Below are 15,462 nucleotides of genomic sequence, written 5' to 3' on the forward strand. Positions count from 1 at the left end.
AGTGGCCACTGCACTCCAGTCTGGGCGACCGAGTGAGACTCTAACTCAAAAAAAAAAAAAGATAATCAGTTAATTAAATTGCACTCAGACTGGTGAATTCTGATGGTTGGAACACAGGGCTACTGAGGCCAAGTTTGTAATTTTTGACCCAGTTATGAACCCAAGTAGTTGGTTAGCTTTTGTCCTGATCACAGGTTACACGATAGTAGACTGTCTTGTAAATTTTACTTTTCATCCCAAGGCTGTTCCCATATCTACTTGACTGTGGAACACATTTTTAAGCAGACTCTCACAGGATTGGTGCTGTAAGGAACCCAGTTGGGGAAACATTGATAAACTATTTTCAGTTGTTGGACATATAGATTGTTTGCAGTTTTTAGCTATTATATGTAACTCTCATCTTTGAGAATATTTTGAGTCATTTCCTAGAATACATCTCTGAAAGTGAAATGGCTGGTAAAACAGTAGCTTAACATTTTTGATATGAATTCTCAAATCACTCTTCAGAAACATTACACCAACTTATATTTCAAACTTATTGTGTTTTCCTCAAACCCTAACATTGGAAATTATCATTTAAAAATATTTGTCAATTTGACAGGTGAAAATTATGAAATGCTTTATAATGCATTTCATTTTCTGGATTAGTAATATTACTAAACATTTATAGTTTTCTTTGGTGTATTGCTTATTTTGTACTTTGCCCGTCTTTATGTTTTATTTTCTTCATCATTTTGTGGAAGTTGTTATATAATGTTATGTGGATATGATGCTTTGATGCCAAAAAGCAGGTAAAGGGTTCAGAGAAACGACAAAGAACAGAGGTTGAGGGGACATTATTTTTAAGGTAGCATGATTGGAGAGACAGCTCAGAGAAGGTGACATTTGTTTGTCTGAAATATCTTTTATTTGTCTTTGTGCAGGATATTGTTCATTTACTCCTTCAGAGTCCCTCTTTGCCCTTCCCACTGAGCTCTGCTCTTGGAGGTTGGTCTGTATATATTATATCAAACACCTTCTCTGACTTTCCATTTGGGTTTAGCAAATGGGGAACTGAGTGGAAATCAAAGGGAGGAAGAAAACTGAGATTGGACTATCTATTTCTCAGCCCCATCCCCTCTGTAGTCACCTCAGGCAAGTGAACTCTTTGACTGAAGGTCATTGCTTCTCCCAAGGCAACTGTCTGTACATGACCCTCTCATTCTTGGTTCCAGCAGCTACAGCATCCCTTCATTTCCCTGATCTAGAAATAGTAACAGCCCTATCCCTTATAGTTTACCAAACCCCAGTTGCACTTTTGTAAATAGTCCTTTGCAAATACACTATCTTTAAATTATCCTAATTTGAGTGTGCCATTTGTTTTCTTTTGGGGCTCTGCATTAGAAACTGTTGGTGCCCCACCCAGATCTCTTCTGCTAGGCCAGTGAACCCGTCTTTCTGCTGCTATGAATGTTGACTGTGAATGGGTTACAACTGCACTCTTCTCCAGAGAATTGTCTTTGGTCCCTGGGATTCACATTGGCCAGAAATGCCTGGCAGTTAGGTCCTCCTAGGCTGAGGGCAGCCTTCAGTCAATGTTGACTGGGGGTTCAGGGATACAAAAGCCTAAGCCCTTTTTAAAAATTAATTAATTATTATAAAGATGTGGGGTACAATTCAGGGCTAGGTATGCAAACATTGATCATGCAGGTACCCTTGTTGATGAAGCATGCCCCTACCTCCCCTAGCAGCTTCCCCCAACTGCCAGTCCCACCCCCTCTTTCCCTGACAGTTTTCCGCTACTGCCAATCGCCATCCCACAGCATTATGATTGTTCAAGGTCACCTTATGAGTGAGAACATATGGAACTCAGTTCTTTGTTTCTGTGATAAATCACTGAGTATGATCGACTCCAAGTCCATCCAATTTACTGCAAAGTTCATATATCTGTCCTCTTTATGACTGCATAATATTCCATTGTGTATATGTACCACATTTTTTTTAACCAGTCCAGCTTTGATGGGTAACATGGTTGGTTCCATGTTTTTGCTATTGTGAATTAGAGCTGCAACAACCATATGTGTGCAGGTATCTTTTTTGTAGAATGATTTGAGTTCCTCTGGGTATATTCCCGATAGGGGAATTGCTGGGTCTGACAAAGGCCTAACATCTAGGATCTACAAGGAACTCAAATGCGCTGCAAGGAAAAAAACAAACAGCCCCTTTAAAAAGTGGGCAAAAGACATGAATAGACACTTCTCAAAAGAAGATATATGGGTGGCCAACAGACACATGAAAAAGTGCTCAGCCTCACTCAGCATCAGAGAAATGCAAATCAAAACCACATGAGATACCACCTGTAAGAATGGCCATCATTAATAAAACAAACAACAGATGCTGGCGAGGATGTGGAGAAAAAGAAACACTTCTACACTGCTGGTGGGAATGCAGACTAATACAACCTCTTTGGAAGACAGTGTGGTGATTTCTGAAGGAACTAGAAATTGACCTTCCATAAGCCTAAGCCCTTAACTGAGGTGACTAGAGAAAAGAACAAGAGGTGATGAATCTTTTTCCCAGATAGATGCTAGGCAGAAATATGAAACCACATGATTTAAAACTGTGAGGTACTTGTCCAGGTAGACAAATCAACTGATAAAGAATAAAGAGGCTGAAATCAGACCAGTGTATATTTGGAGTTTAATATATGACAAAGGTGATAATAAAAGCAGTAGAAAAATGATGAACTATTTAATAAATAATGCCGAAGAAATGGCCATTATACAGTATATGATAAAATTAGATCTCCATACCACATCATTAACAAAAATACATTCCAGGTAGGTTAAAGACATAGATATGATAAACAAACCTCTAAAACTTTCAGCCAAAAAAATGGGAGAATATTTTTATGCCATTTGTAGAAGACAAAGTTTTTAATTTACCAATAAAAATTATATATTATGTAAAACATTATGTTTGAAATATGTATACATATTGGAATGTCTCAGTTGAGCAAATTAACACATGCATTACATCACATACCTATCTTTTTTTGTGGTGAAAACACAATCACTCTCAGTGACTTCAAAATACAATATATTATTAACTGTAATCACTGCATTGTACAATAGATCTCTTGAACTTACTCCTCGTAGCTCACTGAAATAGAATATGATTCTTCACAAAAAGCACAAAGCACGAGAGAAAATATGGATACGTCTTTAACACATTAAAATATAAAACTGTGTGATTAAAGGTGACAAATAAAAATGTAAGTTATAGACTGAGAAAAATATTTGCAACTCATATTATCAATGAAATATTAATACCTAGAGTATATAAAATGCTCTTAGAAATCAACAATATCAGAAACAAAAAAATTAAAGCATATAAAGTAAATTCACAGAGGAAGATAGATGTTCAATAAATATATGTAAAGATGTTCAACTTCTTTAACAATAAGAAATATAAATTACAACAAGAACATAACCTGTTTTTTTTTTTGAGTTGGAATCTCACTCTGTCACCCAGGTTGGAGTGCAGTGGCACACTCATGGCCACTGCAGTTTCAACCAGCTGGGCTTAGACGATTCTTCCGCCTCAGACTTACAAGTAGCTGAGACTACAGGCATGCGCTACCATGCTGGCTAATATTTTGATCTATTGTAGAGACAAGGTTTTATCAAATTGCCCAGCCTGGTCTTGAACCCCTGAGCTCAGGTAATCCTCTCGCCTTGGCCTCCCAAAGTGCTGGGATTATACACTTGAGCCATCATGCCTGGCAGAACATAACCTTTTAAAGCAAATTTATTAAGTTTTATAATATCAACTGTTGGTGATAACGTGGACAAATAAGAACTCTAAGGCATGGTTGGAGGGAGGGAAATTAGTACAAACAGTTTGGAAAGGTATTTGGAACTACCAAGTAGACTATGCATATTCTTCATGGTCCAACAATTTTACTTTTGGGGATTTGCTTATCAGGGAAAACTTCTTGTGCAAAGAGACATGTAAAAAGATGTTTATTTCTGAATTGTTTTTTAATTGCTACAAGGCTAAGGAAACCTAACAGAGAGTAGGGGCAACTTGGCGAGACCTCATCTCTATAATACATCAAAAATGAGCCAGGCGTGGTAGCGCGCGCCTGTAGTTCCAGCTACTTGTAAGGCTGAGGCGGAAGGATCGCCGGAGCCAGCAGATTGAGGCTGCGGTGACCGGGAGCGGCCCCTGCACTCCAGTCTGGGCGACAGAGTGAGACTCCAACTCAAAAAAAAAAAAAAATACACTGTGGTTATTGGACCAATGAAACATATAAGGATACAAACGAATAAACTGGATTTGAATGTACTATATTAATATAGTAAGTCTCAGAAACATAATGTAGGAAAAAAATGTGTTTAAATATATTCTCAAACATTTAGGAAGTTTATCTAAAGGAAGACAAACACATATGAGTATGATGATATTTTGGAAAAAGGGTTACTTCTAAGTAGACAGAAGAAAGGGATGAAAGGTGGAACTGTAACTTTATTTGTAATGTTTTGTTTCTTTGAAAATAAAGATAAAAGGAATGCAGCAAAATATTAATAGAGAATTAATTTCAGTAGTGAGTATATTGATAGTGCATCTACACCGAGCATAAATATAATAAAAATTAAAAACAGTACCTATTAAGGCCCTAATATATAAAAATGTAAATGAACAATGAAAATAGCAAAATTTATAAATAAATGCTCAAGTTATTTATCTTGACATGGCTTTAAAACACCAATTAAAGTTTTGTTGGTAGAGAAGATACTTGATAAGAGGAATTAATAAATGTAACCTAGGTCTTTGGTAAAAGCCTAGGCCTTTTTCCTCAAAGTGGGGCAACCACATAGTGCTAATCATACTCCAGAACTTCCCTGGCATCAGGATGAGGCTAGACTACATCTGAAACCACCCATAGCTTTTCTGAGTTCTTTCTCTGCCATATCCTAGTCCCCTCACTTCCTTATAATTTACCCAGGAGAGAAGTCTCTCAGTTAATCACTTGTACAGGAATTTAGGTTTCAGGTTGTGTTTAGAGAACCTGATCTAAAATAGAGCTTGAGTGACATAGCCTTGATACTTGAAAAAATATTTTCACTTGGCCTATCATTCTAGATAAAAACTATCTAATTTTGAAGTTGCTAATTCCATTTATTTTTTGCTGCTGGTTTGCCTTTTCTCTCTGACTGCTTTAAAAATCTTTTAATCCCTGGTATTATGCAGACTTGTTATAATTTGTGTATTTTTTCATATTTACCTTTCTGGAATTTGTTGGGCTTTCTGAATTTGAGGATTTATGACTTTCATAATTTGGGAAAATTCTTGACCATTTACTCTTCAAATATTGTTTATGTCTATTACTTTCTTCCAAAATTCCAATTAGATTTGTCACTCTAGCCTCCTTGTCACTTAATCTCTCTCTCTCTCTCTCTTTTTTTTGTCTTGTGTTTCTCTTTTTATCTCTGTACTATAGTCTTGGTAATTTCTTAAGATTTATTTCTCAGCTATTTATTTTCTCTTCAGTTGTTTCAGATCTGTTCAATAATATGAATTACTGTATGTTTAGTAGCTAGATGTTCTCCCTATTAAAAATCCACCTAGTCATTTTGTAGTGTCTTGTTTATTTTATATTTATACTGATATAGTTGTACATATTTCTGGGGGTGCTAGTGGTTTTTTGATATATATACACAATGTATAATGATCAAATCAGGGTAATAGGGATATATATCAGCTCAAGTATTTACCTTATCTTTGTGTTGGGAACATTACAATTTTTGTCTTCTATTTAAAAATACACAAGTTATTGTTAACTATAATTTCCCTAATGTACTATCAAATACTAGAACTTATTCCTCCTATCTAACAGTATTTTTTACCCATTAACCAACTTCTCTTCATCTCCCCTACTCCTTTCCCTTCCCAACTTCCAATAACTACCTCTACTCTACTCTTTACCTCTATGAGATTCACTTTTTAAATTCCCACATATAAGCCAAAACATGTGATATCTGTCTTTCTGTGCCTGGCTTATTTTGTTTAACAAAATGACCTCCAGTTCCATTCACATTGCTGTGAATTACAGAATTTCATTTTTAATGGTTGAATAATATTCCATTATAAATATAAACCACATTTTCTTTATCCATTTACCCATTGATGGACACTTAGGTTAATTCTATTTCTTGACTATTGTGAATAATGCTGCAATAACCATGAGAGTGCAGATATCTCTTTGATAATACTAATTTCCTATTTTTTTGGATATGTATATCCAGCAATGGGTTAGCTAGAGTATATGGTAGTTCTAATTTTAGTTTTATGAGTAACCTCCATACCATTTTCCATAATGGCTGTGTGTAGTGTTTCATTTATTAATCAAAATATTGATACTCTCTTTTATTTCTTAAGAGTATTTATTATACATCCATTATATTCTATATATAATAATTCTAATATTTATAATATTTGAGAGTTTTATTCGTCTGTCAGTGATTTCTGCTGACCCTCACTCATAGTGTCCTATACTCTTTTGCATTTTATTTTATTTTTCTTGTGAGTGTATGTATATTTGCAAAATTTCCAGGGATTTTGTTGAGCCTTGGGATTAAGGTAGATTTCTTTATAGAAGATTTGCATTTGCTTCTGTCAGGAACATGGTAACACTTCCAACCTAATATTACTTTAATGAAATTTCTCAGTTTCAAATTTTCGGGGTCACAGAGATAGAGGAATTTCTGACTCCAAATCTGCATGAAGAACAGATTGTGGTTATGAATTATCTGGAAGCCAGGTGAGGTGGTTCATCATTTCAGCACTTTGAGAGACTGAGGTGAGAGGACTACCTGAGCTCAGGAGTTCCAGACCAGCCTGGGCAATGTGGCAAGATCTCATCTCTACAAAAATCAATAAATTAGCTGGGCATGGTGGCACATGCCTGTAGTCCCAGCTACTTGAAAGGCTGAGGTGGGCTGAAGATCGCCTAAGCCCAGCAAGTCTAGGCTGTGGTGGCCACTGCACTCCAATCTGGGCAACAGAGTGAGACTTTAAAAAAAAAAAAAAAAAAGCATTTTTTTCTTCAATTTAGAGTCAAAATCTAGATGTGCAAATTTTTTGTTTTGTTTTGATTTAGTTTTTGTTTTTCCTGATTCCTTTTGGGAGGAAAAGATTTTTTTTCCCTAGCTTAACTGTTCCCTCTAGGTATGGCTTTTTTTTTTCCTTTAGAGGGTCTGTGTAGCTGAATTAGGAGGGGATCTTCAATCTGAATTCTACTTTGAATGAGTTCTAGGTTTTCTTAAAAAAAAGTTGAGATCAGGGCTGTCCAGTAGAACTTTCTGTAATTATGGAAATGTTCTGTATCTGTGCTTTCTGACATGGTATTCATCAGCCACTCTGATTATTAAACACTTGAAGTATGGCCTATGCAATTGAGGAATTGAATTTTTAATTTTATTTTTTTAAATTTAAATTTAATAACCACATGTGGCAAGTGGCAACTATATTGAACAGCACAGATCTGGACCATAAGGGATCAGCCATTGCCCCCAGGGTAGGCACTATTTTCAGAGTTCTCTTGTGAGATAAATGTTTTTGCTTTAACTTTTTGGTTTCTGGGATTTAAAAATAACTTCTCCATTAAACTATCTTTTAAAGTATTTACAAAATTTAAGTATATTTAGCTGTTCTATACTGGGAAAGCTTTTTCAAGGTATCTAGTTTGTAGTATTGCTAGGAATAGAAGTTGTAATTGATATATAAGCAGATTCCTGAATGTGGTAAGGAAGCAATTCATCCAAAAATAAGATCCAGAGAAAGATCAAATACAAAGTCCCTGGGGAAGGAATAGCTTAGAGTATTTAAAAACTACCAACACAGCAAGTGTAACTAGTATGAAGTAGCAAAGAAGAAAGAATAGTAGAAAATATCAGTGACCAGTAGACCAGAGACAGGTCTTGCTAGAGTCTTACAGAGCATGGAAAGTATTTTAGATTTTTATTTCAATTTTAGTGGGAAACTATTAGAGTAGTTTGAATGGGGGAAGTGATGTAATATGATTTATATTTTCCAAAGATTACTAAAGTTGTTATATGGAATATAGTTTTTTGTTTTGTTTTGTTTGAGTTGGAGTCTCACTCTGTTGCCCAGACTGGAGTGCAGTGGCTGCTCCCGGCCACCGCAGCCTCGATCTGCTGGGCTCCAGCGATCCTTCCGCCTCAGTCTTCCAAGTAGTTGGAACTACAGGAGCGCGCTACCACACCCGGCTAATTTTTGATTTATTGTAGAGATGAGGTCTCACCAAGTTGCCCACGCGCATCTCGAACTCGCAGGCTCAGGCAATCCACTCACCTTGGCCTCCCAAGGCACGGGATTACAGGCTGATAGTTATCAAGGAGATCAGTTGGGTTTTGGAGTAGTCTAGGTGGCAGATGATGAAGACTTTCTGTATTATCATCTTTGTTCCTAAAATAAACAAAGAGCACTGAACAACATGCCGCAATGATATAATTAGTATGACTTTTATTACCAACCTTGTCCAATCTATAGTGTCCTCATCTCTACATTTGCTATAAGGCAGGCTACTTGGAGATGAATTCATGTAATGAGGGTTTTTAATGCTGTAATCTTATTGCTACAAACTCTGCTTCCATTAATTATTTTTAACATGGTATATTTTAGTAAATCCCACAGTTAGCCTTCTTGTTTAAGGTAATTTCTCATCTAGTCCCACAAATTACCTGGAATATATTATTGAATTAAATAGAGTCTCTGGGTGGAAAGGCTGTTTATGGGCAGGGCATCCTTTATTGAACATAAGTGCCATTAGTCATCATTATGCTCATTATAGTACAAAGGATTTATCTGCTTTTGACATCTTGCCCTTTAAAGTAACCCAATTTTGGCTGCATGTGGAAGGTTAAGAAGTACAGTCTATTTCTCTAATAATAGTGCTACAGAAGCTAATGGCAGCATAAGTCATTCTAGACAACTAAGAACAACTTGAGTAGTACTTCCAAATACTTTTAGAGGAAAATCTGAAAACCTATCAAGAAAGAAAAATGGATGTTTACTTTATAATAAAATAACTTTTACTTTTTGTTATTGCTATCATTGATAAGGTAAAAGTCAGCACATCTTAATATGAATGAAATTTAACTTGTGAGTGTGTCTGTATGTTTTCATGAGTCTTTTCACTGAGCAGTAGAAAATATGTAATAAAAAAAGTGGGATTCAGGAGTTGAACTCAAGTGTGGTTCATGTTCTGGCTTAAAACATTTGTTGAGTGGCCTTAGGCAAGTCAGTTTTCCTCTTGGGCTTCATGCTCTAATATTCTACAGTTCTGCAATCTCTCTTCCCTTAAGGAAAGGAAGTGGTCAATTTCCACTGGAGAAGTGTCTGCCTTGTGGCTACTGCTTGACAACTGTGGTATGATTCTTTTAAAAAATTAAAAGAAAAAAAAATTGTTTTAAGTCACACAGCTAGAAAGTGATAGACTTTCTATCACTTAGGCAGCCTGACTTCAGGGTCTGCACATTTGCTTTAATTGTGTCTATAGTGTCTCCTAACCTTTAAATGTTACATTGAAATTATCCACTCACTATTCTATTAAATATAAATTACCCTGAAAAAAAAAAGTGGACAAAAGACATGAATAGACACTTCTCAAAAGAAGATATACGGGTCTCCTTCTCTCTCTCTCTCCCCCTCCCCCCTTCTCCTCCTACCTCTTTCCCCTCTTTCCCTCTCTTTCCTCCTCCTTCCAAGAAGGAAAAAAAAAAAAAAAGAGAGAGAGAGAAAAAAAAAAGAAGATATACGGGCAGCCAACAGACACATGAAAAAGTGCTCACCCTAACTCATCATTAGAGAAATGCAAATCAAAACCACATTGAGATACCTCCTAACCTCAATAAGAATGGCCATCATTAATAAACAAACAACAACAGATGCTGGCGAGGATGCAGAGAAAAAGGAACACTTCTGCATTGCTGATGGGAATGCAAACTAGTGCAACCTCTCTGGAAAACAGTGTGATGACTTCTGAAAGAACTAGAAATTGACCTTCCATATGATCCAGCAATCCCCCTATTGGGAGTATACCCAGAGGAACTCAAATCATTCTACAAAAAGATACACACGCATGCTTATTGCAGCACTATTCACAACAGCAAAAATATGGAACCAACTGTGCTGCCCATTGAAACTGGGCTGGATTAAAAAAATGTGACACATACATGCAATAGAATATTATGCAGCCATAAAGAAGGACAAATATGGACTTTGCAGCAACTTGGATTGATTTAGAGTCTATAATACCGAATGATCTATCCCAGGAACAAAGAACAGAGTACCATATGTTCTCACTCATAAGTGGACCTTAAACAATTAACATAATACTATAAGAAAGCAATTGGCAGTAGTGGGAAACTGCCAGGGGTGGTGGGGTGGGATTGGCAATTGAGGAAAACTGTCAGGGGAGGAGGAGGCACAGCTCATCAACAAGGGTACCTGCATAATGAACATTTGTATGCCTAACCCTGAATTGTACACCACATCTTTAAAATAAAAAGCTAAATAAAATAAAATAGATTTTTAAAAGTAAAAAATATATACAAATCTGATATTTGTTGTATTTTAAATCTATTTTATTAGAAAGTCTTCTAAGAATATCTTAAGAAATATTGCCATAACCTACTTGTGATACTCAAAGTTTTTTGTTCTCAATTTTCATTGGTGGTAGACTCCATGCAGAGCATTATCTCCCTAAAGAAACAACAGAAGCTGGGCTCCGTGGCTCAGGTGTAATCCCAGTGCTTTGGGAGGCTGAGGTGAGTGGATTGCCTGAGCCCACGGGTTCGAGACCCACCTGGGCAACTTGGCGAGAGCTCATCTCTACAATAAATAAAAAAATTAGCTGGGCGTGGTAGCGCATGCCTGTAGTTCCAGCTACTTGGAAGGCTGAGGTGGAAGGATCACTGGAGCGCAGCAGGTCGAGGCTGCAGTGGCTGGGAGCGGCCACGGCACTCCAGTCTGGGCGACAGAGTGACTCCAACTCAAAAACAAAAACAAAAACAAAAAACAGGATGAGGATTAACAATAGATATTTAACTTCACTGTTGCCTTACATTTTCTATATATACTTTAGAAATAAATTTCTAAGATTGCTTATCTGGATTAATAAAAGGCAAGAATCAGAAGACCTGAAAATAAGAAGACACGAGTAAGCGAGAAGGTAACAATAAGCTTCAGGGTTCAGGAGGAGGTTGTTAAAAGAAGAATTAGAAGAATAAGAAGAAGTACAAGGGAGGGAGAGAAGGCAGAATTTATTCTCTTTACCCAGTAACTATACTTATAATGGAGGCCCTTTGTCAAGTCATTTATTTGTTTATTCAAGAAATATTTGTTAAATGATGTTATGCTAGGTGACAGGGGATCAAATGCAAATAGGATATCATCAAATAGTGAAAAGAGGTCTTCATAGGTTTACAGGAGAGATGTAAAACCAAATTCTTTGAGAGTCAGAGAAAGAAGAAAGTTCTTTGTTATTCATAAGTAGGTCAAGGAAGTTTCTGGGAAAAGGATCTTGACGGATGGGTAGAAGTTTTTTTGCATCTGGCAGCAAATACTTAATGAACACCTGTTGTGTAGTGGGCTTTATTCTTGCAATTGAGAATATGACATTAGACAATGCAAAGTCCTTGTTCTTGAGGAGCTTTCATTCTGGAAGGGGAAGACAAAAATTAACATACAGTGTTTCTTATTCTTATTTCATAAGTGTTACAGAGAAAAATAAAGCAGAACAACAAGGAAAGGGTAGATGAGGATGGCTTCATAAAAAAAAGATGATATTTGAGCAGAAACACAAAGGGAGGAAGGAGTAAGCTATGTGACTATCTGGGGTTCGAGCACTGCAGGCAGAGGAGACAACAAGACTCTGAAATGGGAGCAGTTCAACATGTTTTAGGTACACCAAGGAGACCAGTGTAGCTAGAACAAAGTAAACAAGGGGAGAGCAACAGATTATGAGATCACAGAGCAGTGGTCCGCAACCTTTTTGGCATCAGGAACCAGTTTCATGAAAGACAATTTTTCCATGGATCAGGGTGTGGGGGATGGTTTCAGGCACATAACATTTATTGTGCACTTTATTTCTATTATGACATTGTAATATATAATGAAATAATTATACAACTCACCATAAAAAAAGAGACATGGATGGAAGTGGTAAATGAAATAATGGGTGGGCCACACGGGGACTAAAATAAGTGTCAGATTCTGACTTAAAGCCTGCCACTAGATGCAGCATATAATTGAAGTACATCAACTTGCACTCGCTGATAAGGGTTTGATATGAGTCCACAAACAGTTTTATTATGGTCTCTCTGCAGTTATTGTTAATCTGTGTTTGCAGCTACTACCCAGTGCTAGCATCACCACCTCAGCTTCACCTCAGATCATCGGGCATTAGCTTCTCATAAGGAGCATGCAACCTAGATCCTTCACATGCAAGTTCACATAAGAGTTCCCACTCCTATGGTAATCCACTGCCAATACTGATCTGACAGAAGGTGGAGCTCAGGCAGTAATGATGGAGAGAGGCTGCAAATACAGATGAAGTTTCCATCACTCACCGGTCACTCACCTCCTGCTGTGTGGCCAGGTTCCTGTCTGTGGCTCAGGGGATGGGGACCCCTGTCACAGAGCACCAAGGTGACCATATTATGGAGAGTCTTGTAACCTATGTAAGAACTTTAGATTTTACTCTGAATGAGATGGGCAATACTGGAAGGTTTGGGGTACATAATGGTTATACTTCTAATTAAGGAGCAGATTATGTATGCATGGGTTTAGGGGAGAGTTAAGTAATGAAGGAGGCCCAAAGACTTGTTAGGAATCTCTCACAGTAATCCAGTTGAAAGGTGATGGTGGCTCAGGTCTGAGTGGTAACAACAAGCATAATGCGAAATTGTTGAATTTTGTATATAGTTTAAAAGTGGAACCCAGCTTTGCTATTGGATTGGATATATTCTGTGAGAAAAAGAGGAGTTGAGGATGACTCCAAGGTTTCTGATATGGAGCAATTGTAAGACTGGCATGTAATCTTACAAAATATGGAACAAGTATATGGTGAAGCCTGCAAAAGGAGCAGGTATGGTAGAGGAGGTATGAGGAATTAATACTTAACATGAAACTTTAGAGATATTTTTGTTAGACATCCAAGTAGAGATGCTAAGATTATTGGCCATATGAGCCTGGTGTTCAGGAAATGTATCAGATCCAAAGAAATGAATTTGGGAGTCATCTGTATAGAGATGGCATTAAGATCCTGGGACTGGATGAGAGCTCCTGAGGAGTGAGTGAAGATAGAGAAGAGGCTTAAGTATGAATCCTGGATCACTCTGGCATTTAACCTCTGGGGTGATGAGGAAGAAACAGTAAAAGAGAGACCAGGATGAAGTAGCCAATGAATTAGAAAAACCAAGAGTGAATGAAGTTCCAGAGGCCAAGTGAAAAAAGTATCTCAAGAAGAGAGGAATTCGCTGTATCAAATGCTGCAGATTGATGCAGCAATGGGAGTGTTTGGGATTATCCACTGGATTGTTGATCCTGACTAGAAAAAGTTTAGTGGAGTAGTGGGGACAAAAGACATACTGGAGTCATTTCAAGAGAGAATGGGTCTCAGGAGCCATCATGTCAATGGTCATAGATTTGAGACCAGGAAATTCCAGTGCCAAGCCTTTGTCATGGATAGTTTTCTGTTTAATAGGATGTAAAGCTCTTAAAGAAAAAATTTAAAAAATATTTCCTTAACCAGATATTTGAAATGCATTGTATAAAATGTATCAACAGGATATTTGGTATGCAGGATAGGGAGGCAATTAGTAGTAGAAAAGTCATTAGCTGTTGGGAGCTGGCCATGGAGGCCCGCCTGAGCGTTAGGGATCCAGGCAGGCTGCGGACCCTGAGACCACTAGAATGAGTTCAGGAGTTGAAGGCCCATTCCCTCTTCCCTTCTTTGCTGTTTGGCACCTTCCACTAGCAGGGACTTTGATGATCTAAGCATGAAAGTTCTGAGAGTACGACAGGCATGGCTTACTTTAGGAGTCCATTGTTCCCATTTCTCACAGACTGTGGTTTCGGCATTAAACTCAACATAACTCAAACTCAGGTCACATTTGGGAGACTTTAATATGGTACAAGCTTCTTTTTAAGATTTAATAGTATATTTGTAGAATTAGTATATACATACAAAGTACTGTTTCAACCTTAATAATATAGATGAATATCTAGAGCTACTAGAAATGGCCCAGCACAAACTTTGGGCTGGGCCACATTCCTAAAGGCCCAGCATGAAATTTGGGCTGGGCCACATTCCTAACGGCCCAGCGTGTACTTTGGACTAGGCTGCTTTATTTTAAACTGGGTTTTAGCTACAGTTAGTATAGGGGTTTTTCTACTTATTATAGAAATTGAATTTATTTTATTCATAGAAAGTATTGTAAAATAGGTTATGCTACATCAGTGAATTATGTCAGTTCAAGCATGATCAAACATGATATTTTGAGGTTTAATAAGAATACAGCTAACTTTAGAAATTACATTGTTTCCATTTTTTACATTTGCAGTTTTGGCTTTAATACAATTTACAGTTTATATTTGGGTTTTATTTTTTAGAAGCTTTATTGCTGATGATTAGGATTAGGAATTAGAAACTTTTATAAAAGTTAAAATAGATTTATAGGATTTCGGAACAGTCATTTTGTTAAGAGATTATAATCAATTGTTCCCAGAAATGGCCCAGCGTGATCTTTTGACTGAGCCACATTCCTTAGGAATTGGTTTGGGCTATAATTAAGGTTTCTATAGTGTAGGTAGAATTAGCGTAAAATAGAGAGGAAGTGGGATTTATGTTGGTTATTAGGTGTTGCGTATGCATAGGTTTTAAAAGTTATTGATTATTAGAATATTATGATATTAGAATTGTTGTATTGCTTTTGAGAAATATTAACCAAGCATGAGGAACAGTGAGATAGTTTTGGGATCCTCATTCCTCATGCTTGGAGAAACACCTGGTGGGTGGGGGACGCCCCTCATCCACCTGGCTCTATGTTCATGTAAATGTCTTGTGATTTAATTGGGATTGCCTTTCCTCATACTCCAGGAAACAACTGGTGGGTGAGGGATGCCCCTCATTTACCTGGCTTTGTGTTCATGTAAAAGTTTTGTGATTTAATTGGGATTGTTCTTCCTCATGCCTGAGGAAACACCTGGTGGGTGGGGGATACCCCTCCTGCACCTGGCTTTGTGTTCACGTGAAAGACTTGTAAGACTGTCTGTGTAAAAATTGGGGATAAATACCCACTGTAAGTTTCAATAAACAGCTTCTGCTCAATTCACTGAACAGTTGTTCACTTTCTTTCTTTCTCTTTATATCTATCCCTCCATTTTTCTTTC

This window comes from Carlito syrichta, unplaced genomic scaffold, assembly GCF_000164805.1.
Source record: "Carlito syrichta isolate Samal-C Ts95f unplaced genomic scaffold, Tarsius_syrichta-2.0.1 Scaffold287579, whole genome shotgun sequence".
Lineage (NCBI taxonomy): Eukaryota > Metazoa > Chordata > Mammalia > Primates > Tarsiidae > Carlito > Carlito syrichta.